The following is a 7,904-nucleotide window of genomic DNA, read 5'->3' on the forward strand; positions in this document are numbered from 1 at the left end:
CACCTTCTTTAAATATAACTTAAACTCCTTGTGATCAATTTGATACTGAGTAGAACTGTTATTTATGGTGTAATTAGCTACTTTCAAGTTCACTTATGTAGCAAAAGTCAGGAAAAAATAAAGAAAATATGTTCTCAGGTAAATGTCCCCAGAAGTAGACCTTGAGATGAGGATTCACACACAAGCGATTTATTAAGGACATGCTCCCAGAGGAGGCAGGGACGGAATGGAGGACAGGACAGAGAAGGGGAGGGAGCTAAGTAAGTAGATGACCTTAAGTGAAGTCCCTGCCCCAGCCTGATTCTGCAGTGGAGCTCTTGGGGGTAAGTTACACCCCAGGAGTGTGTCATAAATCCAAACAAGGCAGCTGGACTTTGAGATGCTCACGCCTGCTGGTCATTGGCTAAATTCCACCCCAGGGAGCTTAAACCTCCAGGCACAATGAGCAAAGCAGTGTCAGAAGTCCACGCAGACAGGAAAAGCATACAGAATTTTGGGAAAGGCCGCTCAGAAACAGGAAAACGATGGTGCCATTGGAATGAAGCACCTGCTGTTATTGTTCACTGAGTATTATGGGTTTTGCTGAAAAAGGCTGGGTAATGTACTTATTGGGGCAAATTGGTGCTGCCAATTGGTGACTGCTCAAATTTCCAGACAGTGGATCTCAAACTTCGGGTTGTGTAAGATCCCCTGGAAGTTGTTTAACATGCAGATTCCTGGGCTTCATCTCCAGAAATTGTAATTCAGTGAGTGGGCCTCAGGAAACTTCATTTTCAACATGCTCCCTGGGTAATTCGGATGTGGGGATCCTTGGACTATGCTCTGAGAATCACTGCCTTAGGGGACTGGCAGGAAGGTGATGAGGGTGAGTGGTCAGGCTGACTCACAGGCAGAGTTCCCACAAGTGCTTAGTGTTATCAGCTGTGCGCTGGTGAATAGATACGGAAAAGTGTGGAACCTGTTTCATGACTACCTTCCTGGAGAGGCACAAAACAAGATGGCTCATCCCAGGTAGGGTGCAAAAGAACAATTTCCCTGGAGTGGCCATTGTGTGAGCCCTGAGGGAAAGGGGAGCAAGGGATGTAATTTAAAGAACTACAATCAGGGAGCGTCTTCAGGTGATTCCCCTAGAAAGCCTGAGATTAGAATCCGAGTTAAGTACTTTACTAGGAAGCACCAGTAGGGAAGTGGGAAATGGAGGAGCAGGGCAGAGAAGGCATCACTCGGTACAGAATATGTTACTGGTGTCAGTAGCTGACCACTGTGGGCAACTGGGGTTCAATCCTGCTGGGCACGTCTGGGAGACCGTGCAAATGCGTGCCTGAGTTGTCCCACTTGGGGTGAGAAGCTGGGGCATTTTGCCATTGCCGTTTCCTGAAACTTCTGGCATGCCATGGGTATTCGGTGAGCCCCTCCTGCAGCTAGAGAAAGCCCCAGGCAGAGTTGTAGATGCTTGCAATAGAAAGCTGTCAGCACGTACAAGGCTGGTGAGTACTGAGCGGATACTGGCAGGACTCCTCTAGTGTCTGCCAGGGGGAGTGGAAATTGTATACTTCACAACCAAGGACAGTCTCTCACATGAAATTGCTGCCTACAGGGCTTATGTTAGGTGTGTCTGCTTGTCTGCAGTAGTCCTTAGTTCCTCAGCTGCATGCTCTGATGCTTTCAGTCTAGCCAGATTTCTGGGAAAATCCCAGCCAAAAGATTGTAAGAGGCCCAGGCCCTTTAGTTCATGAGGTTCCAAAGATGTGTGCTACTGGTGGCCCAGGAATTAACTTCTACCCACCCTGGTCTTGCACATTTTCTGTTCACTGGTAGCTATTGGAGCCATGTCTGATCTCTAAAAATCCACCCCTGCCACCATTGCACCAGGCTGAGCCCAAAAGGATAACTGTAAGACAGTCAGCATTTGTAGAGTTCCTTCTCCAACTGTCCTTCCTATCCATTTCTTTCTCGTTTCATCACCAGCCTTGATCATTCGTCAATGTTCCTTTTACCTGTCATTGCCTGACAGTACTGATTAAGCCATGAGGAGAACTGATATACCAGTGCTAATGATCATCAATGAGGTGATGGTGGAAGTGACAGGAAACAGGAGAAAATGACAAGGACAATGTGACATAGCCAATAAAGGGATCCCCAGGTATGTCCCCAGAGTTTGGGAAAGAACACATCAAATAATTTACCAAAAAAATATGGTCATGGCTCTTGACTGGAGAGTCCAAAAACCAGAGATGAGCAGAGAAAATGATTGCTGAAGAACACTTCATAATATATAACTACAATGGAAGCTGGAGAGGAGAGGAATGGGGTGGATCTAAAGAAACCATCGAGGCTTCAGCTCTTCAATAGCTTTGATTTTGAAGGGATATGTACAAAAACAGAAACCAAACATCAGCAAAGGATCAACACAAATCATGTCAAACATTTATCAGATTGGAAATCAGAAGATTAGAATGACCCAGATTTTCAGAAAGTCTAATGTCAGCAATACAAAAATCATTTAATACTATATTTAGACCAGAAATAAGGAAAGATCAGGTCTGCTTGGGGTGAGTGAAGTGATGCAAGCAAAAGACCAGGCGAAAGAACCATACAACTCCTAGTTTGTTCCCCCGCTTTTCTTATTGTTTATTAAAGAGAATGCTTTTAAAACTGGAAATGGTGAAAGACTTTTGGTTAAACTAGAGAGAGGCAGAAATAGAAAAGAGTGAGTGTTTTGAAGAAGTTCAAGTAAGGCAATCTGTAGGTGGAAGGGGCTGTCATCGGGGGTAGTGCATTGAGTTTTGTGTGTCAAGTTTTCAAAGAATCATTGTCTCTTATAAAAAAGGGCAGGGTACCTGGGAAGAGGGCTCTGAAAGTCATGGCAAATGAAAGCTGTAGGTGCTGGGTAGGAATAGCCTGACAAGGGGGAGACACGGAGGAAGGACATCAAGCTAGCACACAAGATGCAAAGGGATGACATTTGGAAAGGTCTGGACCAGGTTGTGGTAGGGTAGAGAGTAGAACTAAGCCCAGAGGGTTGACATTCCATTGACAGTCCAATTCAGTATGAAACTTCTGAATGCTTAGAAGCAATTAGCATTGAACAACTGCGTTAAGGTAGTGGTGTCTCTACAACAGTAAAGTTTAAACTGAGAGTAACTGAATCTGTCAAGGCTGCTGTAGACAGAATTTTTGTACAGAGTATGAGGTTAGGCTAGGATCTCAAATATGTTTTTTTTTTTTGAGACATAGTCTCACTCTGTCGCCCAGACTGGATTGTAATGGCCCGATCTTGGCTCACTGCAACCTCGCCTCCTGGGTTCAAGTAATTCTCCTGCCTCGGCCACCTGAGTAGCTGGGATTACAGGTGCTTGCCACCATGCCCGGCTAATTTTTGTATTTTTAGTAGAGTTGGGGTTTCACCATGTTGCAGAGGCTGGTCTCGAACTCCTGACCTCAAGTGATCTGTCCACTTCTGCCTTCCAAAGTGCTGGGATTATGGGCATGAGCCACCACTCCCGTCCCAATCCCAAGCATTAGTTCTTAATCTTCTTTAGGCCATGGACTCTTTTGATAATCTGATAAAATGACAGATTCTCTATATATTAAAATGTCCATATTTGCCAACACAGTACTCTTTATGTTCAATTTCAAATAGTTCATTTTTCCTACAGCAGGACCATGGTCCCCAGCTGAAGCCTATCTCTAAAGGGGTTCTTCTATCTCTAAAATGTGGTGATTCTAAGCCCTTTACATAGAGGTTGTATTTTCATGATTCTTTCCTCAGTGACCCTTTGTAAACTTTTTTTTTTTTTTTTTTTTTTTTTTTTTTTTTGAGACAGTTTCACTCTTGTTGCCCAGGCTAAAGTGCAATGGCAGGATATTGGCTCACAACAACCTTTGCCGCCCAGGTTCAAGCGATTCTTGTGCCTCAGCCTCCCAAGTAGCTCGGATTACAGGCACCTGCCATCACACCCAGCTAATTTTGTATTTTTAGTAGAGATAGGGTTTCTCCACGTTGGTCAGGCTGATCTCAAACTTCCAACCTCAGGTAATGCACCTGCCTCAGCCTCCCAAAGTTCTGGGATTATAGGCACCTGCCACCACGCCCAGCTAATTTTGTATTTTTAGTAGAGATGGGATTTCTCCATGTTGGTCAGGCTGATCTCAAACTCCCAACCTCAGGTGATCCACCCGCCTTGGCTTCCCAAAGTGCTGGGATTACAGGTGTGAGCCACTGCGCCCGGCCTGTAAACATTTTTATGGCTTGATACAAAAGAAGGGGGGGTACCTGAGTGTGCTATTTTATGAAACTAGCCTAGTGTTCAGGCCAACCAAGCATTGTGTCTCTCAATGTATGACTTCCATTTATGTTCAGCACTTAAAAATTTTAAACCATCTCTCAGCACCTGTGCGTTTGACACACACCACACACTATCTAATGTCAAGTTGCAAAGGTTGAACTTTGTAAATCAAAGGACTGATTCCCAGTCATTTGCCTCTTGTTTCCAGCTGTGGGGTCTGCATCAGGTGGAAGCAATGTTGTAATACACAGAAGCACCACAAGATGACACCCTTGGGAAAGTCTTGCTTTGCAGGTTGGTTTCCCAGCTCTGACGTCTGTTTCATAAACATAGCCTTACAAAATGCTTGTGGAAGAGGGAAGAGAATCTATTACCGGGGAGGAAAAGCATCAATGAAAAAACAGCCCTGGCGCTTTCCTGAGTTTTGGGATACAGAGTCAAGTCTTGATTACTTTCTTCTGCTTCTTAATTATCAGCTTTTGGAGGCAGACACGTAGATTTATGTAATACGTAAGGCTATCTTTCATACACATCTGTTTTCTGCCGATGCTGATGCTCTATGTGACTTAGAAGCTGCTCATAACTTGGGAGAAGAACACTTTCTTCTTTTGCATTGTAAGCTTGCACATCCACTTTTTTTAATTGCCTCTGTCCCCTGCTTCACTGTCAGTAAGAATATTGGGTTTGCATGGAAACATCACAAAACGCCTTTCTGGAAAGAGGAAAGTGCGGTCAGATCAGCTTTTTCTGCTGTGAATATCGGGCCAGCTGGAAAGAAGATCAAAGCAAAAGGCGAGGGCAGAGTGGGTTGGAGGGAAAGCAGGATTGCCCACTGAAATTGACATGTCTGTTCAATCTTCTTGCTCCTTCCAAATTTTTCTTTAAAAAGCAATTTTAAAAACCCCATGTTCATGCTACGTTAAGCCTCATGTTTCCATTTCTCACTTTACTGCTTGGGTGGCACTTGCCGCCACTTGGTAAGCTTACTTAAGAGAGGGAACAATGTCGATTAAAACACAGTTATCCGTGTTGAGGAAGAGCCCTCTGTTGGCTTGTGGTCTTTGGCAGGCAGCTAGTAAAAATAATAATGTCAGAACAGATGCCATGTTTCTTTGGGGAATGGCTTTGGCCAGTCTTCTTTGCATTTTTGTACCTGCAAGTGGAAAATCACTGCTTTAATGAGCTATGTTACCCAGCGGTAAAAAATATTTGAAATTACCCAACAGAGGAAAGCAGCCTTTTGAAAGATTTGTGACAAGAGGTAATACAAAACTCCAACAAATTCCACTGGGAAATTCTTTTCTTACATTTCATTTCAAGGATAGTTTTGCTAGAAACCTGTACTTCTGAGCAAAGGGCTGTGAAACTGAATTCCAAACGCGTTACAGCTGTGGGGAACAAGGCACATAGTCATTTAGAGAGCATCTTTCCTGCCTGGCTCTGTGCTGGGCAATACTGGCAATGCAGAGATTAAAACGACACTGTTTCTCTCCTCTGGGAGCTTCCAACCTAGTGGGAAAGACAAACATACAGAGACCCCATGTTATGCCTGGAATTATAGCTGAGTGCCAAGAACAAAATAAAATCAAAGTACAGCTCCACTTGGCTAGGCCTGGTTGCAGCAATTCAGAATCTACTAAAATGCAGACTGTTCACAAAGTCAAATTATCTTTTGTCCTTGAAATCTAAGTAGCCAGCTGGATGTGGGTTATTTTTTTTTCCTTCTTTTTAATACTTTTCTGTTCTTTGTTAAATTTCTAAAATAAGCATGTTTTGTTTGTGGGTTTTTGTTTTGTTTTTGTGTGTGTGTGTTTTTTTTTTTTTTGCCCTCTTTATAAAAGCAAGTGGGAGTCTGAAGAGGAAAATGTACACTTTTTTGGGGGCAATAGTCATAATAATGTTAACAAAAGCAAACATTTCCTTAGTGGTTACTATGGTGCCAGGTACTGTTCTAAGTGCTTTTATATATCAACTCATTTTAGTCCTCACAACCACCCTATGAGAGAGGTACTATTATTACATCCATTTTATAGAGAAAGATATTGAGGCAAGGTAACTTGCCCAAGGTTACACAAGGAGTTAAGTGACTGAGCAGGCTGGCTCCAGAGTCCAAGCTGCCTAATTTAGTGAACATTCGGTAGGAAGAGTTTTTTCTTCTAAATTAATTTCCCAGGTAACTGAAGCTTGTCGTGTGTGTCGGGATTGGGCTGGGAGAGAAACGATTTTTGAGAGCAGGATTGGGCCAGCAGGGAGTTGCTGGGATTGGAAAGTTAGACCCAAATATGGCTCAGGCACTCAGAAGCCTCCAAGTGTTGACCAAAGAGTTTTCATATGGTTGGCCTAGACTGGCCTAAAGGGCTTCTCTAGAAAAGCAGCTGACCCTGTAAGGGAGCGTGGAGAAGTGATTGTAGCAGTGAGAGGGCAAGCAGAGGATCCTGGAGAAAGAGATTGAGGGTTAGGGGTGAGGTTAGGGCTAGGGGTTAGGGTTAGGGTTGGGGATTAAGGTTAGGCATTGGAGTTACATGTTAGGTTTGGGTTTGGTGGTTTAGGATTAGGGAGCAGGGATTGGAGTTATGTGATAGGATTTGGGGTTCGTGTTGGGGTGGAGTTTGGTGTCTGGGCTAGAGTTATGGGTTTCAGCAACCATTAGGGCTAGGATTAGGGTGAGTGTTAGGAGTTTAGGGTAAGCATTAGGATTTCAAGTTTGGTCTAGCATTGGAGGATAGGGATTAGGATGAGGAGTTATGATTAGTGTTTGGGTCAGGGAAGCGGTCGACATACAGCTCTTTTGAGAGGCTGAAAGCTGTGGTCACTTTGCTAGGGTTTGGCAGAAGATATTAGAATCAGGGAGAGTGATTTTTAAGAGTAAAGCAGGGCTGGGCACAGTGGCTCATGCCTATAATCCCAGCACTTTGGGAGGCCGAGGTGGGTGGATCACGAGGTCAAGAGATCGAGATCACCCTGGTCAACATGGTGAAACCCCGTCTCTACCAAAAATACAAAAATTAGCTGGGCATGGTGGTGCACACCTGTAGTCCCAGCTACTCGGGGGGCTGAGGCAGGAGAATTGCTTGAACCCAGGAGGTGGAGGTTGCAGTGAGCCGAGATCACGCCATTGCATTCCTGCCTGGGTAACAAGAGCGAAACTCCATCTTAAGAAAAAAAAAGAGTAAAGCAAGAGTTAAGCCTACAAGGAGCCCTGAGTTACAGCCCAAATCAGATCTCCCAAACAGAAAGACAACGGGACCAGAGAAGACTCCTTATGACAGGAGCTGGGCTTGGGTTTGGGGAAGGAGCTATGACCAGGCAGTGCCTGGGCACAAGGGAAAAATTCAGGAATCATAACTGGGACGCAGCCACAGTCAGGTGAACTGCTACCATAGCCACCTTGCAGGATAGGCCCTGGGAACTGAGGGCAGAGTTGAGCTGCAGGGTGAGGTCTAGTGTATGTTTATGTAATTTAATTTTTAATAATGACTGTTTAACAACTGCTTGCCAAATTCCTGATGATTTAACAATCAGCTCTTGCAAGTTGGTGCAAGTCTGCTCTAGCACGCCACTGGTCTGAACCCCATAGCCAGTTCTTTCTATACTTACCACAGCTGTGTCTATATC

This window comes from Sapajus apella, unplaced genomic scaffold (assembly GCF_009761245.1).
Source record: "Sapajus apella isolate SASKATOON/1434 unplaced genomic scaffold, GSC_monkey_1.0 scaffold17, whole genome shotgun sequence".
In the NCBI taxonomy this organism is placed as follows: domain Eukaryota; kingdom Metazoa; phylum Chordata; class Mammalia; order Primates; family Cebidae; genus Sapajus; species Sapajus apella.